Here is a 16,496-nt window from a genome sequence, read left to right on the forward strand (position 1 = left end):
GAATACTTTACAGCGTTTACTTTTACAATGTAAGACCAGCTATATCGGGACGAGAATAGTTAAACCAGTCTATTTTTTTAATTTTAGGCCGTTTGAGTCTGCATTTCTTAAACACCTTAAATCTTATTTGAGTTTTTTTGTTTTTTTTGTTTCGTGTTAGCGTCGCGAAGCAACTGTGGCTATGAGCGGCGTACAGATGTGGACAGATGGAGAGAAGACAGCAGGAAGGAGTGGGGGACAGGGGAGTTAGTATGCGTCCCGGGCAGACTTCAGGGGTAACTGTGCCGATATTCGTCTAGAGAGTCTTCGGAATGCCAAGGGAAAACCTCAGACAGCACAGCCGGTAGTAGGATTCGAACGCACTACCTCGACTACCACCAACGAGGGGGACGCCTTAACCCATTCGACCTAGAGTCACTAAATAAGGAGCAGAGTAGCGACACTGAGCCACGCCGGCGAGCGAGACCGCCATCTTGAGTCAGGCGCGCGGCTGCGTCACCTAGCAATGGGACGCCCATCCCCCCTTCTCCGGTGAAGAACAACGCGCAGTTGAGCAAGCTCGCGACCCAGGAAACTGGTCTGGATGGAGGTGGCTCAACATGGACGGCGCGTTCTTGGAAGGAGAAACCACGTGACACGATCGGTCCAATCGCGGACGCCGAACGGCGGCTCCGGCGCGGAAAAGGAATGCGATACTCTGTACCCCTATTTATTGAGTCTAGTTCGGCCATGCCTCTGGCCTCTTGCTTGAGAGTAACTGATTACATTATCCGCAAACTAATGCTGCTACCACTGTGGACACTATTGATCACATACTAGTATATACAGGGTGTCCCAGAAAGCGTGTCATTGAATTGTAATAACTACGCCATCTAGAATCATACGGTCAACAGCATTTGTTCTTGTTAGGTTTTTGCCACCTCCTAATGTGAATGTCATGCACTCCAAGTTTAATTATGTAAATATTTGCGAACTGAACTCGGAAATTTGCCAAGTACAGGTCACTTTTTTACCCCGCCAATATGAAGAGCGTGCCGAATTCACTCAAATCCATGATAATTCAGAGTGATATTCACGAGCTATCCCATCGGAAAAAATAGCCGAATATCATGCTTTTCGGAGCACCCGACCATAGCGCGCGATGACTTTTTGAGCGCAATCGCTCTCAGTGCGACGAAAGGAGGTTCCGAAGCCAGCCCTCATAGTGATAGTAGAAAAAGTAAGTTCCTAAAATTGGGAGAGGGAAAGCATTATCCTAGCGAAAGTCGGACGTGATAAGCCGTGGCTGTTTTATCTCTTTCTGCGATGTTGGGGAGGGCTCGGTTTCCAACCTCCTTTCGTCGGACTGACAAAGATTGCGCTGAAAAATTCATCGTGCGCTAGTCTGTGCGACCTCCGTAGAGCATGATGATTCGGCTATTTTTTCCGGTGGGATAGCTTCTAAATATCCCTGTCAATTATCATTAATTTGAGTAAAATAGACACGCTCTTCACGTTGATGGGGTAAAAAAGTGACCTTTACTAGGCGAATTTCCGACTTAAGCTCGCAAAAATTTACATAATTAAACTTACGTTACACGACATTCACATGAGGAGGTGGCAAAAACCCAGTAAGAACAAATGCCATTGACCGCATGACTCTAGGTGGTCTAGTTTTTTTATTATAATTCAATAACACGTTTTCTGGGACACCCGGTATACTCCTTCTTAAGTGATTGATAAGGTACAGATGCAACCTTTCTCCATTCCAAAAGCGTCCTCGATAAACTTGCTCCGGAATTGCCCCGAAACCACCGTGGTGCGTGGCGCTCTACACTGGCGGTGCCCTGGGCAGAGGCATTATCGAACATGAAACTGCACTGCATTGCACTGGTGGATCTGGCGGATACTAGCGTGCGCCACCTAGAGATCTGTGCTCGTTGTGGCTCGTAGGCTACGCGACCCGCAGCGAGAGGCACCTGGCGAGCGGCACTGATCGAATGCCGTGCTGTCGACAGGCTGCTGCTACTTGCCCGGCTACACCTGGCTACTTCCCGCTTCCGCCTTCCTCCGTGATTCCGGCAATCGCGATGCTTCTTGGGATTGCACTCTGGCGCTCGGACGATTTTCTCGGTGTGGGTTCGAAGCATGGAGGAAGGAAACACAGGAGCGGCCGTTACGAAGAGATTTCCGTGGGATCCCTCTGGCGGTCGCTCCTTTCAAAACCGCCATTACTTCCTGTCCACCACGTGATCCTCAGTAAGGTTTCGGTTTAGCAACGCGTTGTTGCTCGCGCTACTTTCCGTGTTTTTATGCTTTTCCAAAGTCATATACCCTTAAAATGTAAGCTGTCGTTCAACAGAAAGCAGCTCTGTCACGGGAATAACGTTTCATTCGTAAGCATGTACGTGATCGGTTGTTTCGTATGCCTCTGTCTGTGAGAGAGCCATCTGGAATCGTTCGTTTGCAAGCTGGCGCTGTTCGACAGCTGCAGATTAATCTGATTTCCTTCATTGTTCTACAAGTTTGAATACTGGCATGCTTTACCACCTCAGCAACAAACACAAAACGTGGCCACGTCGTCACTCAAACATCGCTGCCACGAATAATGTTTCTAGTCCTGCGTGCTTGCCCTGCAGACCGTGACCGGTCTTGTAATAGAAGTGTAAACCAAGAGTAAACCTCCTAACACACACAAATAAAACGCCCGTCCCAATGGCAAAAGCTTGGAAGGGCCGGTCCTGTGTTTCCTTCCTCCATGGTTCCGGGCAACTCAGTGCCGCACTCAACGGGTGCACTCCTCTAATAGAGGACGTTCAGTGCGCACCAGTGCAGTTTATCGAGGATGTCAAGCCGCACCAGGGCGCACCGGGGCGCACCAGTGTAGTTTATCGAGGACGCTATAAATCTGCCCGATTTTTTACTCGTCATTGCGAATGATACCGTGCGCACCTTTCGCACCCGCTATCAGCTCAGTAGTAGAATCTACCCTCGTTTACATCGAAAGAAACTCAAGAAAGCACGGCGGAACGGTGCCATTTGACAGCAAACAGCGCGGCGCGTACTGTGTCAACTTTCCCAGCATTAAAGGTTTCAGGAAAATTCACTTAATAAGTGAAACCCGCTGGATTCCTTTAGCTATGATCTTTTTAGTTCGAGATTGGGCGTCTATTTCATTCGTTTTTTTTTTAGCTTTCTCTCTGCAGAACTATGGACCTTAACACGGTTGAAGCCATCTATATGCAAATGGCGCCTTTGTTCAATTGTTTGTACTTCGCGGGAATACAGCGGGCTCTTTTGCTCGCTTAGCATATATCACATTTCATTAGAAGCGTCAGTCTAGCGCGTGCGCATTCGTATCTCCTTCGGAAGTGAGAACAGGACGATAAGGACACGCTTTCACCGCGGGATAAAGATAGCTTATGCACGTGACTCCTTGAATGTTCCTGGAAAGAATAATGTGTGAATGGACCGGAGGAAGGGGCGGTGGCGATAGAGCTCGCGAGATGGTGTGAAGAGTGGTACATCAGTAACATCATGCCGACGTGCTCTCCGTCCAATGCATTTCCTATGGAACAGTTTTTATGCTTTTTCTCGGTAACCACCGCGCAGATTTTGACGCGGGTGGTTTCATCATAAAGAGGAAGACGAGATGAAGATATTTACGCTACTAGACTTCTCATACATGTCGTATGTATTTACGGCGACGTCAGGAATGCGAAAAAAAAAAACAATTTTTCTCCTCCCTCTTTGACCAGGTTTTATTAAACTTCTATAGCCATTTCGAAAAAAAAAAAAACTTTCCATTTACTGTCTCTGGAAATATTTCAGGAATCGATAGACATCAAATTTATATCCCTACCACTTTCCGTTTTTATAAAAAAAAGCATGAAACGTGAGTACATATAAATACCGTCTCAAAGCCCCGTAAACCGCGTCATTCTGTGTCGCCCTCTAGCCATAGCACAGGAAAAACGGTGCGGAACATTTTGACCGTATCCATCCGCTGACCATGCGGCGCGCACGCGCACCGTAGTGGTGGCTGTTACGAATGGTGTGGGAGTGTGGATGCTCATTTTGCAATCTACTTTCGACTTGGGTTGTGCGCTTGGTCTCGCTGCGATGGCTCGAGGATTTGTGTACGGGAAGCATAAGCGGAAGAAGAGGTTCATGGTGGATTTGGGTCGCACAGGTATTCGTGTTCGACGGTCTGGAAATTCATCTGTTGAAGGTTCAAATGAATTATGTAATGTTTCATGTTTGAGTGAAAGCCCTCCTGATACTAGAGCGTGTTCCGCTTCGACGAGTTCGGATATCGTATCTAGTCAGACTCCATTCATTGATGCCGACGATATAACGCTTCCAGCTGTTGTTTCTGATCCGGCCCCTCCTGTTGATGTTGGCGATAAAACTCAAACTGGTAACTTCGTGCTTCACGGACGATGTATTGTCGAGATTGAGCATTTCTTTTCATCTTTGCAAGCTTTGTCTATACATAGTCCATTTGGTTGTGGCCTGGGTGATATGTACGTCATATCGGAACAACGGCGAGGTCTCTGTAGTTTTTTCTGGTTGAAGTGTAAGATGTGTCTCTGGGAAGATGTTGTCTCGACGGAGAAATCACCTGGACAGCTTGTCCAACAGCGCCTAGACGTGAATTCGGCAGCTGTAAACGGAATGGAGTCCACAGGTTCTGGTTTCGCTGGTTTTTCTGAGTTTGTTGGTGCTCTCGATATACCCTGTATGGCTAGTGACACGTACAGTGCGTATCAGAAGACCGTTGCGCAGGCATTCGACAAAACCGCTTGGGAAGAAATGAGAAAAGCAGGTCTTGAGGAAGCTCGTTTAGCTAGCGTGAACCAGTGGACGCCCGTAGTTCACAGCGCCCAGCCGATTTGCATCCTACTCCCCGCCCTTGAAAAATATACAGATGACCTCTATGAACGACAGTTGCTATGCACATGTATACTTGTCTGTTTCCTACAATAAACCATAAGTTGTACTGTATGTGTTGCTCAACTTTCTCGATGGCTGCGGGGGTTAGAGTACATAACATTGTGTTAGTACAGTGGTTTGGTATTCAATGTTGCATGAGAGGGAGAATGCAGTGTGCCGCAAATAGTCACACTTTGCTACTCCGGCAATGAGGGGTCGCAGGTTATAGTAGGCCGTACAGACTCACCAATTTTCACATAATTACGAGCACACGCACAAAGCCACAAGTTTTTTCACGTAAAGTCAGAGATAACACAACTGCAGATAGCAATCAGTATTTCAGATCTAACGCTGCAATCTGTTATAGTTTACATGCGTGTATTACAATGTCGAAAGCAATGTTGGAAGCACATATATTCCACCACCACATTCTCTCTCTTTATGTGTGTGTGTCAAAGTTAATTTCCTTACTCACGATAAACAACAAATAAGAAACCCCACCCAGTTACTCTGGGAAGAAAAGGTCCCTGCAAAAGGCCCCTGAAGTAAACGCCGCACGAAACCTAACGAATATCAACCGCGTGCATTATGCAAGATGTTCGGAATCTAACCTCAGTATCTTAGTTGTATGTAGCGCAGCAATGTGATGTATCACTTGTGAGAAATCATAATCAATAAGCATTTTCCAAAGCCTGATACGCATAAGCTTGCTGTTAACTATTCTTTTATTACTGTATATTCTTTTACTGTTTGTTTCAATTTTCGTCTTATCCCCTTATTTATACCCACGGGTTGAATTGTCCAATGAGCAACCGTCCGTACCCCCACTGACGATCCCATTTTCTTTTACGATTCACACTTCTGGATTAGAAATTAATCTTCCATCTTGGGAACGTGTTACTATGCACAATACGGTACAAAATTTCGATTATGTCTTTCGATTTTGCGCGAACTCAGTCCGGTAACAAAAAAAAAAAAGAAGCGGAAATGTTAGCCTCCGAATGATGAACAAACACGCAAAGCCCTGGACCGATAATCCAGAAAATGTGGGTTCGGGTCCTAGAGCTGGCTGACCTTTTCAGTGACTCCCTTCTCTCAAAGGTTAGCCTGCGCTACGGCGGCTTGCTATTCCGGGCAAAGAAACAATGAAAAAGGAAGGAAGAAACAAATAAAAAGAAGAAAAAGGAAGTATAACAAACACAGAAGGAAAATAAACACGAAATTGGTTACGGTGCACCCAGAATGCCACAGACTCGCACGAACTGAACAAGTGCCTTTGTCACTTCACTACGTTGTGTAGAGCCTAGCAACGTAGCTGGCTCATAACAAGACCGACGGGAACCATGCCCAACTCCAGTATTTTCTTCATTATGCAGCCTCGAGGATCGTGGGCCACGTGCATGATCGTACTAGTACACACGATAGGCCTACGCTACTCATAAGAATGATAGGCAGATGATACTCATAAGAAATAGCCAGATAACATTTATTTACTGTAGTTTATTTTTCAATGGGGACTTCGATCACGTTATTTTGAGATACGGCCGATTTTTCGATACCGGTTCCCTGGATTTTCCATCTGTCGACAATCCTTGCTAGTTGCACGTTGGATGACCCAAAACCTGTACACGTCTGTCTTTGAACGGCGAACAAAGGGAGGCCTTCTGAGCAAGATAAGCAAAAGCTCCGGGTCACTGGGGATTCTCCGCTGAACTAGTGTCTACGCTGAATGAATGGTCTGGTGTAATGCGAAGTACCCTATGAAAACCAAGGAGTGTCTAAATATATAGTACTGAAGTTTCCGGGTAATAATCAGCGGGGCGCGGACAATTGCTCACTGGACAATTGCTCACCGGACAGTTGCTCACCGGACAATTGCTCACCGGACAATTGCTCACCGGACAATTGCTCACCAAAAAACTGCTGAGGCCGGACAATTGCTCACCAGAGAACTGTTGAGGCCGGACAATATTATTCACCGCAATGGCAAAAGGGCAAGCGTGCAAGGGTTTGAGAACGTGTCGTGTCGTCCCTCCTCTGTCCCTTTCTCGGGTTCCAAATTTTTTCATTATTCACCGCCTCTTTCACCACACTTATATTGTGATTTTATTTCGCGTTTATGGTTGTCCTGTGGGGACCATTCCCACTCTCGGGGTCGTGCTCGCCCGTCCGGCCCGTGAAAGCAACTCAGAAACCAAGTCAATGCATCCAAGTTTTATTTACCTCCGTGCCTCAGCAGTTTACACGAGTCCATCCACCAAGGAGAGCCTTCTCGTACCTTCTCCCTCCTGCTCCTTAAATCCCTTTCTCTTAAAGCACCACCACGCCCCCCTTCCCGAAGAGCGGACCGATAAGGACTGCGCCCTCTATCAACATGTTGCCGATATACGTGGAAGAGTGCCCACAGTCCTTACATCTTTTTCTGGGCCGATGTTTATGGGTTTTAAAAGCTCTACGCCCACTTATTCAGGTGTTTCATTGCGGTTTCATTGCATTGAAAATACGGTTCATCAACATAGAAAGTATTAGACAACAACTACAACATCATTGTCTGACCGCCACCAACAACAAAACAGAACTATATATGAAAATACTAGTATTCCGGTTGAGTTGGGAACTACGTCCGACGATATCCACGTTCAACTTGCGTGAAGTCAGAGCCTCAGGATAGTGGGCATTTGCGTTTCATTTCATTGATACGAATACAGGAGGTGATGCCTCAATGCGCTTAGTATTCTGTAGTACCCCCATTTATAAAAGAACGCGGCTAACATATCTGCCAAAAATAAGTAGAAGGTAGCAGGACCTTGGAAAATCACCAGTGATGAATCACCTCGTGTCATAGTCAAGATTTATTTGTTGTTGGAGAATCGCTTCCTAATCTTACCGCGTTGTCTGCACTCAGCAAACTTTGCGAGAGAGGAACAGAAAGAACAGATGTAATCGGCACAATGCAAGCGGCGCAGTGGGTGTAACCGCATTTATGTTCATTGTTCAATGGCTTTACTGTGCGTTAGCATGCATGTTAATTTAAAAAAATCCCGCCTCCCAATTTAAACAAATAATGTGATAGCGCTTGATCGGCTATGATCCGTTTCCTCAGCTGTTCACAACAGCGCTTCTCTAATTTCCGGGATACGGAAAAATCGTCCCCGGTGGGAACCTGGGTTAGAGCCGGGTCCTAGGTTAGTTTTCAGGGTTAGGTTAGTTTAGGCTTATTTTTGACAGTTCACCGTCCACAGACCATCGCATCGTCCTCATCACATTATAACTGGATATTCCGAAATCCTTGATATGGGGACTGATCTGACGGCGATACAACCGTCTTTGGCAACCTAACTAGACGTAGCATTCACATCGCCATTCAGACAAACAGGGTTGACCCTGACGAGTTACACCGAATTAGGTGTGATACCTTCGTGCTGATGCGTGAACGGAAAGGGACGACAGTGATTGCTATGGGGTAAAGGCCTGTACCAATATATAGCGATCTACTATACAGCGCTAGAAAACAGCGCTATATTTTCCTCCTCACAGTCCTCCAAACGGCTAAAAATTAGAGCTTGCCGGAGCATAGCTCGTGTGAACTTTATCGGCGCTAATATTAGCACTACATTCCTGTTGGCTAATGAGGACGCCCTTGACCGATGACGTCGCTGACATATGCCGGCTCAGTTCCCCTAGAAGTCGGCCCAGGACGCACATTTCCCCAGGGCATCAGTCGTGACGTTGCCCATATACGTGAGGCCGACAACGGCAAGCCCTTTCACCATCACCACCACCACCACCACGTCGCGGAAGTCGTGGAGTTGTTTTGCTTCCGGATTTCATGGCACAGCGACCGCATTGGAACTGGCGCATCTGTCATTCAAAATGCCTGGTAATTTTTCTTTCAGTTAGTTGATCGAATTTATTCGCCCGCATGCTGTCGAACTCCGGAAGCGCCATAACGGAAGGGACCGGAAACGACCACCGAACTTCCGCTAAATTATAGCGCTAGCGCCGCTTTGCGAGTGAGAACCGTTCGATAACAGTGAGCACTGTTCTTGCGCGCTGTTTTGTAGCGCTGTATTAGAGCGCTGCTATATGTCGGAACAGGCCTTAAAGGAGCATTGAAGTGGTGTCTAACATGGCCAAAAACTGCTGTCATCTTGTAAAGCAGTATGTGAGAAGCATTCCTACAAAATATTTCTGTCCAAAGTTGTTTCACCACGGTGCAATTAATTTGGAAAATCGCTGCCGCTGTGACAGGCCGGAGCGCTCCAACTGCAAACCACACCCACTCTACTGTGACGTTGGTGATAAGAGCCCCTCATTCGTTCGTAGGAAAAAATGTCTGCTACGAACATTGCGAGCTGTTTCTTGTTGACTTCTATTCTTTGTATGATTTATATCACGTTTTCTAAAAAAGGCATATATGCAGCCTGAAAAAATAAGATTACGATCACAAGAGTAATATATCCGTGGCTTCTGAGCAATCTCAGAATTCACAGAAGCAGAAAGCAAGCGATGGCGGCGGTATTGTGGCGCCACCTGTTAGCCACAGAACCAACTGCGCGGTGAAAACGGTCGGACAGGCTGCACACTATCGGGAAGCACGAGGTTTTCGCTCTACAAGCACAGTTAATTTCGAGCTGCACCACTCGTTCTTCCCGTGGTGTCTGCGGTCCCAAAAAATGGTGGTTGTGTCGTGGACAGCCTTCAAACCCTCCGTTTCGGACATCACGTAGCCGGAGAACGCATGTAATCTCCGAAGCGGTAGCAGACGCTCCGCGAAGTTGCTCACATCGATCATGTGATCCCAGGTCCAATGAGGAGCGTCCTTACCACTTGCGTCACATAGTGACGCGCGTGGTGGCGCTCATCACGTGCCTATCGTGAAGGCGAAGGAGGGTGTTTCGCGCACGGGAGGTCCGGGGAGCTATTGCAGGCGTCCCAATTTCGCTACGGTTGCACAAATTGAGGGAAAACTGTTTTCGGCCGCCTAACATTCAATACTGACCAAAAACAGAAACAAAGTTGTGGGCCTCTAGGCTGCTCCTTTAAGGTTTCATTTGTTGCAGCTTCAATTTTGAACTTGACAGCTCAAATAGCACTGTTTTTTTTTTTTTCGGACGAAGATATAGAAAGATAAAGCAGACTGATAGTAGACAGGAAGTAAACAACGACGGAACTCACTTGTCTCTTCCCTGAAAAGCGGATTCGACAGGCTCTGTCGTGCTGTCAGTGCCTTGCACACACACACACCCTGCAAAGAAGCAAACGCTGATTACTCCCAATGCTCTAAGTACTACACTGCATGATTTACAGAAGAAATAACGATAAGAGTTATCGCGTGCAATTGAATACTGGTATACCAGCCCTCCTACAAATGTTCCCTACTTCAAACCGACCCCTCTCACACTACTCCGAAATAATAATGATGAAAGTCACTGAAAAGGAAGTCCAGCCTCAGAACATGAATTGTCTCATGTACGAATCGTGAACTGCATGTAACGTTGTGCTAGTGTTTATGCTCTTCTTTCTTTCTTTCCTTCCTTTTTTTCTTTGATTCCCCCGTTTTTTTCCCTTCTTTTGTTTCGATTCCCCCTTTTTCTTTTTCCTTCCTTTTCTTTTTGATTCCCCCTTCTCCTTTCTTTCCTTTTTTTTCGGAATAGCAAGCCGGCTCTTTGCCTGGCTAATCTTACCTTTCTTTTTTTCTTAATAAACATATCCCCCACCCCTCATGTACGAAATAATAATTGGAATTTGGGAGTAAAAAACAAAAAGTTCCAAAACCTCATCTGGAGGGGGATATGTAAAGTTAAAATACGCGGAGAGGTTGGTCACAGTTATGAGGACCTGCTGCACGCATTCATTTGCTGTGGCTGCAGGCAGCAGCCACTGAAACACATGCCCCCTGATACAGTTCATGCTGCAGTTATGAAAGCAACGCGGCAGAGAATGACGATACACCATACCAGGAATTAATTATTTATAAAAGATTAAGAAACATGAAATTATGCAGTAAAGGGATCGAAAGACCCCAAGCCGAGGAAATTTCAAATGAACATTTGATAAGGTAGTTGCAGCTGGTATTCCACGAATAACGCCAATGAAAAATTTGTAGCATACACATTGTTTTCGCGTGGACGCGCGCGCTGACTAGCTTGGGAAGCACGTTGAAAACTGTTTACCGCCCGAGCTAGAGAGGAGAAAAGTACACGTGCCGCGTGCTTCCTCCCGGGTATACGGTTATCGCTTTCCTCCTCTCTGGCTTGTGCTGGGCTGCAAAAGCGCAGGGTTTATATGCACTCTACATACTGTCCTGTTAGCATCGTGCTAAGGTATGCGAGATACAAGAAAAGAAACAACATCCCGGAGCATGACTTATCCCCCTTTTTCAATATACCACCGCATGCACAGAGTTTTGGAGCAGAAAAAAAAAAAAAAGTTTTCACGAGTCGCCCGTCGATGGCTCAACAGTGATGATATTTGGTAGGATGAAGTCAGCTGTGTGTAGTGAAGCACCCACGATCGGACTTATTCTGTTGTTAGATGAGGAGACTGTTGAAAATAATGTCGTTAGATGATTATCATAATATCACACACGCTTTCCCAATCACAACACCGCGTAAACTTGATAACATGCTCATGTGAGGTAGAAAGAACGTGTCTCTCCAATGGAATTAAGCCATAGTTCACATCCGCATAGTAATTTACTTTACATAGTACCTTATGCTACACAATTTGTGTGCGTATGTTGAAAATGGGACTGTTCGGAACTGTCCGTCCCATTGAGACGTGCACTTCTCGTTTTTCACCCCTCCTGTAGCATGTTCAATAAATTGCTATGCAGTCCTAAATTTTCTTTAGCAAGTACACTGATATTGTCGTTGGAGCGAAATATTTAAAAAATGAATAAATAAACTTATACCCCTTTAATCAACTCATATTCGATATAAATAGTCAGCTTATATGAGCCGCCGCCAAGGCGTTCTTTGCAGAATCGAAAGCAACTTGTTTGTCGTCCCACCATTGTAAGCGCGCCGAATGTCTTCAGTAGGTCTTCCAGTGGTGGTACGAGCACTGCACAAACAGGTATGAAACACCTGTAAAAGTTTACAAGACCAAGAAATTGGCGCAGTTGTCTGGCGGAGTCTTGTTGTGGAAATTGCTGGATTACTTCAACCTTCTGCGGAACTTATACCGGCAGCAGAGATTTCATGTCCGAGGAATGCTATAGAAAAGATTTGCCGAATTCACATTTTTCAACGTTGATGACAATTCTGCGCTCTTGTAATCGCGAAAGGACAAGTCGAAGGTGTTACAAGTGTTGTTCTTCGCTTGCACTAGCTACGACGATGTCGTCGATTGTGCGAAAGCAAAACATAACCCTCGCAAAACGGTGTCAACGAATCTCTTGCGCGGCGGTTTTTAACCCAAACGGTATCCTTAGGAATTTGAACAGTCCGAATGGCGTCGTCATGCCTGTTTTATGTACGTCTACCTGAACCATCGGTGTCTGATTATAAGGTTTGATCAGATCTATCTTGCTGAAAAAGCGGGCCCCAACAAATTTATGGTGAAATCGTAAATTGGGTGAAGGGTAACTATCGGGTTTCGTGATGATGTTGTGGGCTGTATAATCTCCACCGGGTTGCCATGTCTTCTTTGAAAACATGTGTAATGATGTGGCCCAGTCGCTCCGAAATGGACGTGCGATACCAATGTCGAGCATGTGCTGGAATTCAGCTTGCGCTACCTTGAACCTTTCAGGGAACTGGCGACGAGGTCTGAAATGTAGCAGTGGTCCTGTTGTCTGAATGTGATGGACAACATCGTGTCACACTGGTTGGTTCCAGGTGGTAGGAGGCCGAATTATTCACCGAAGTGAGCTGTTCATAGAAGGGTAGAAAATCCAGCTAACCGATAAGGACGTATGAAGGTAAGTGCCTCAGGACGAGAGCCGCGAGGTGTTCATCCTTCGGGTCACTAATGGTGTGGCTCCCAACCAGGAGGAAGAATAAGAGGGATCAGAGGAGCTACCGTAGTGATCGAGATACACTCTAAACCCGGCGGCGGATAAATAGGCGCTATTTTTTTTGCAAATTTATAGCGCTTACTCTGAGGCCGGGTATATCCGCCACGACTTCTATGCGCCTCCACTTTACACGCCGCGTGCTCTATGCGCTGCGGCTCCTACACGCCTCCGCTGTTATGCGTTGCGCGTTTTATTCGCTTCAACCGGTATGCACTACTTCAACTATATGATATGTTTTCAATCACCACACTTCACACACCTGTGTGGAAAACGAATTCAATCTTTATTCGCACACAACACACAAAGATCATGTACAGCACCACTACTTCGGTATCTATCAGGCCTGCGGGTGTATTTCTGACAAGACAGTTCTTTTCTTAAGCTACTGGATTTTCACAAAAAGAACTATATTAGAGCAATGCGAGCGTGATCTTGTTGAAAACATGTGCAATGCAGAAGAACATTACTCTTTTTTTAAATGCTTCAATCAAAATGCATTACCCACATGGCGAAGTAGATGCAACACCAACAGAAATTTAGCTGAACAATATCGTTCCTCAACATGCTGTTCCCTTGCTAATACAACAAATCAGTTTTAGAGCAGGTTCTGTACCAGGAGCACCAATGTCTGATGAACTTGAGGGGTACTGTAGTGGATGAGGTACTTCAACACATAAGGACTTCTTCAATTGAGCTTGAGGGACCAGGGTCACTATGATAAATGTAATCTGAGTATGATGTCTGTCCATTCTCACTTCGCTAGGATGCAGTGAATATGATATCTCTGAGTAGATTATAATCAACAGAACTAAAATAAGAGTGCAGTTATGAACGCTGCTATACGCAGTTAGGATGGTAAGGGATTAAGTAGGCGCCCATGAAGTCATTCAAGACAAAACTATGAAAGATGAAAGTCACTGAAAAGGTTAGCCAGCTGTAGGACTCGCACCCACATCTTCTGGATTACCGGTCCAGGGCTCTACCAATTGAGCTAAGCTAACACGCCTTCTCAGCGACTTCCAGGGTGCGTCATCTGAAGGGACAAACCAGTCACACTCTCTCACTCATCCTCCTTTCACTCTTACATTTTTGCACACTCATACACACATTCATACGACAGGGATCGACGCAAGCGGCAATTGTTGAGCATGAGATAGCTGATGTTCTGAGGCTGGAACAACATAGAAGCGACAATCACATACAAGGCCTCAAGTTGCCTAAGAAATTAACGATGAAAGGTGAAAGTCACTGAAAAGGTTAGCCAGCTGTAGGACTCGAACCCACATCTTCTGGATTACCGGTCCAGGGCTCTACCAATTGAGCTAAGCTAACACGCCTTCTCAGAGAGCCCTGGACCGGTAATCCAGAAGATGTGGGTTCGAGTCCTACAGCTGGCTAACCTTTTCAGTGACTTTCATCTTTCATAGTTAATTTCTTAGGCAACTTGAGGCCTTGTATGTGATTGTCCCTTCTATGTTGTTCCAGCCTCAGAACATCAGTTATCTCATGCAAGACAAAACTGTTCGTCCTGCATTACAATGCAAGTCCGCAGGTGAATCCACATTAATCGCGATCCCAGTAAGACGTATGTATACTCTGCATAGGAGTGTCCTCTGCACCCAGATTTGTAAAAAAAAGAGAAGAAAAAAGAAGAGTGCAGACATTTAAGCGTTTCTACAATTAACTGAATAATTTGTGACACATATTCACATGCTCACACTCTTCTACATTCAAGTGTCGTGTTTTTACCGTGTTCGTGTGCCTCTCTTTCCAATTTATTATCGAGAATTAAATAGTGCGACATAGACAAGAGTTGATAAGGGCTTACCTTTAAGCTATCTATAGTAAACGAACACCAGCTGCTACGAATAATTCGAAATGTCCTTACCCGAAATATTCAGATCACAGTGTTCCCCCCCGTGTAGGATGGAGGACGGAGTGTCACAAGCTAAGTCTAAAAGAAAAAAGAGTTTCATTTTTTTATAATTGGGGGTTTACGTTGCGAGACAACTGAGATCATGAGCGACGCCACAGCGGTCGGTCTGTGGATTGCTTTTGCCCACCTGAGGAGAAGAGCTTCACACGGAGGCGAACTAAACGCAAGTGCAACAGGACGTAGAAACGCAATCACGGAAAAGTGAGTTACCGGTATAGACGCGCAGAACATCATTTTCTTTGTCTGCGGCAAATACGAGAGGTGGTTGTGCTGCAAATACGGACAATATTTCGTAAGCGTGCTCCAAAAGGTACACAATGCGCAGCCTGATGCTTACCGGCATTTCATGGCTGTACGGCGGACACCAACTGTGCACAGAGGCTCGGCTGACAAAGTTGTACTAACAAAGTCGTTGTTTCTTGCGAAAGTTGTACGATGTCAACGATGCGTTCATGCTTCCCATCAGTCTAGACACCGGCCTTCCCCAACGCCAGCGATGTCACAATGTATCACGGTCAAGGAGACGCACCGACAAACTGCTTCGAAATTAAGTGGTGTCCGCCTAACCAACCACCACCAAGACGCCGACCGTTGCACAACATGATGCAACCTGCGGCAATGACACAGCTGCGAACTTGGGAACATTGCTAGCCGCCACGATTCTATCCGACACACAGTTTCGCGAGGCAGTCAACAAACAAAACAAAGAAATACGTGCACTTTTCTTTCAGTGAACACGTGCGAGCGAGAAGCTTGTTTTCTTTGTCTTGTTATTGCGTTCTTTTTGTTATTGCTAACGTTTTGGTGGTGTGGCGGATAAGGCTGGCAGACAATTAAAGGGACTATGAAATGATTTTTTTCTCGTTTTCATCAGAAAGAAAACTTTTTTCCGAGTCTAGGACCTTCATCATGCGAGGAGTATTCTCGGGAACGAATTTAAACGGAGCGACGAAGGCAGGACAGCTGGCGCCGCGCCGTGGTGAGCTGCCGAGCGTAGACACAGCGGGCAACTTGACGGGACCACGACCGGCTCGGCAACACGTCATCGTGACGTGATGCCGAGCCGAACATGGAGCCGAAGCATCCCGCCAGGAGCATGCGCCGTAGGATCCCGCGTATGCGTTCATCGGGAGTGGAAATCTCCATGACGGCAGCTTCCGCGCGATGGTCGCAGTCTATCGCAGTTGCATAGTCGCATCCTGTGGTTTTCGTCGACATGCCGAGACGATGTTGGATAGTTGGTTGCCCTAATTTACGTCAATATTCGCGTGGTATTCAATGTCTCGTGCTTCCCAGTGGCGAGACGGACAGCTTTTGATGCCACGAGAAGCAATCGGACCGCCGGAGTGGAAAGACGATGTGGTGCCATCGACTTGATCGTGTTTGTAGCGGACATTTGCATGATCGAATTTACGAAGGGTACGCTGAATCTCTTCAACGTACTGGATAACGAGCTCAGTGTCGTCTGAATCAAGGTGTAGCACCATCACAATACCTGTCCACACCGGGGAAAGAACATCCACATAAAGGGCGCAAAGGTGTGAGAATTTTTCGTTATTGGGGCTAACAAAGGTCTCTCAGTCCGTGTGGTTCAAATGCTATCATAGATTTCAGGATTGCGTG

The 16,496-nt window shown here is 46.2% G+C and overlaps 1 protein-coding gene across 4 annotated transcripts in view; it reads right to left on the reverse strand.

Moving 5' to 3' along the window:
* LOC135374752 (muscarinic acetylcholine receptor M5-like) overlaps nucleotides 1-16,496 on the reverse strand; it is a 399,570-nt gene that overhangs the window by 289,670 nt on the left and 93,404 nt on the right. For all 4 annotated transcript variants that reach the window (XM_064607680.1, XM_064607676.1, XM_064607677.1 and 1 more), the window contains one exon: nucleotides 10,093-10,162. The gene's annotated coding sequence lies outside the window, so the exon portion shown is untranslated. The remainder of the gene's footprint in view (nucleotides 1-10,092; nucleotides 10,163-16,496) is intronic.

This window comes from Ornithodoros turicata, unplaced genomic scaffold (genome assembly GCF_037126465.1).
Source record: "Ornithodoros turicata isolate Travis unplaced genomic scaffold, ASM3712646v1 ctg00000746.1, whole genome shotgun sequence".
NCBI lineage: Eukaryota > Metazoa > Arthropoda > Arachnida > Ixodida > Argasidae > Ornithodoros > Ornithodoros turicata.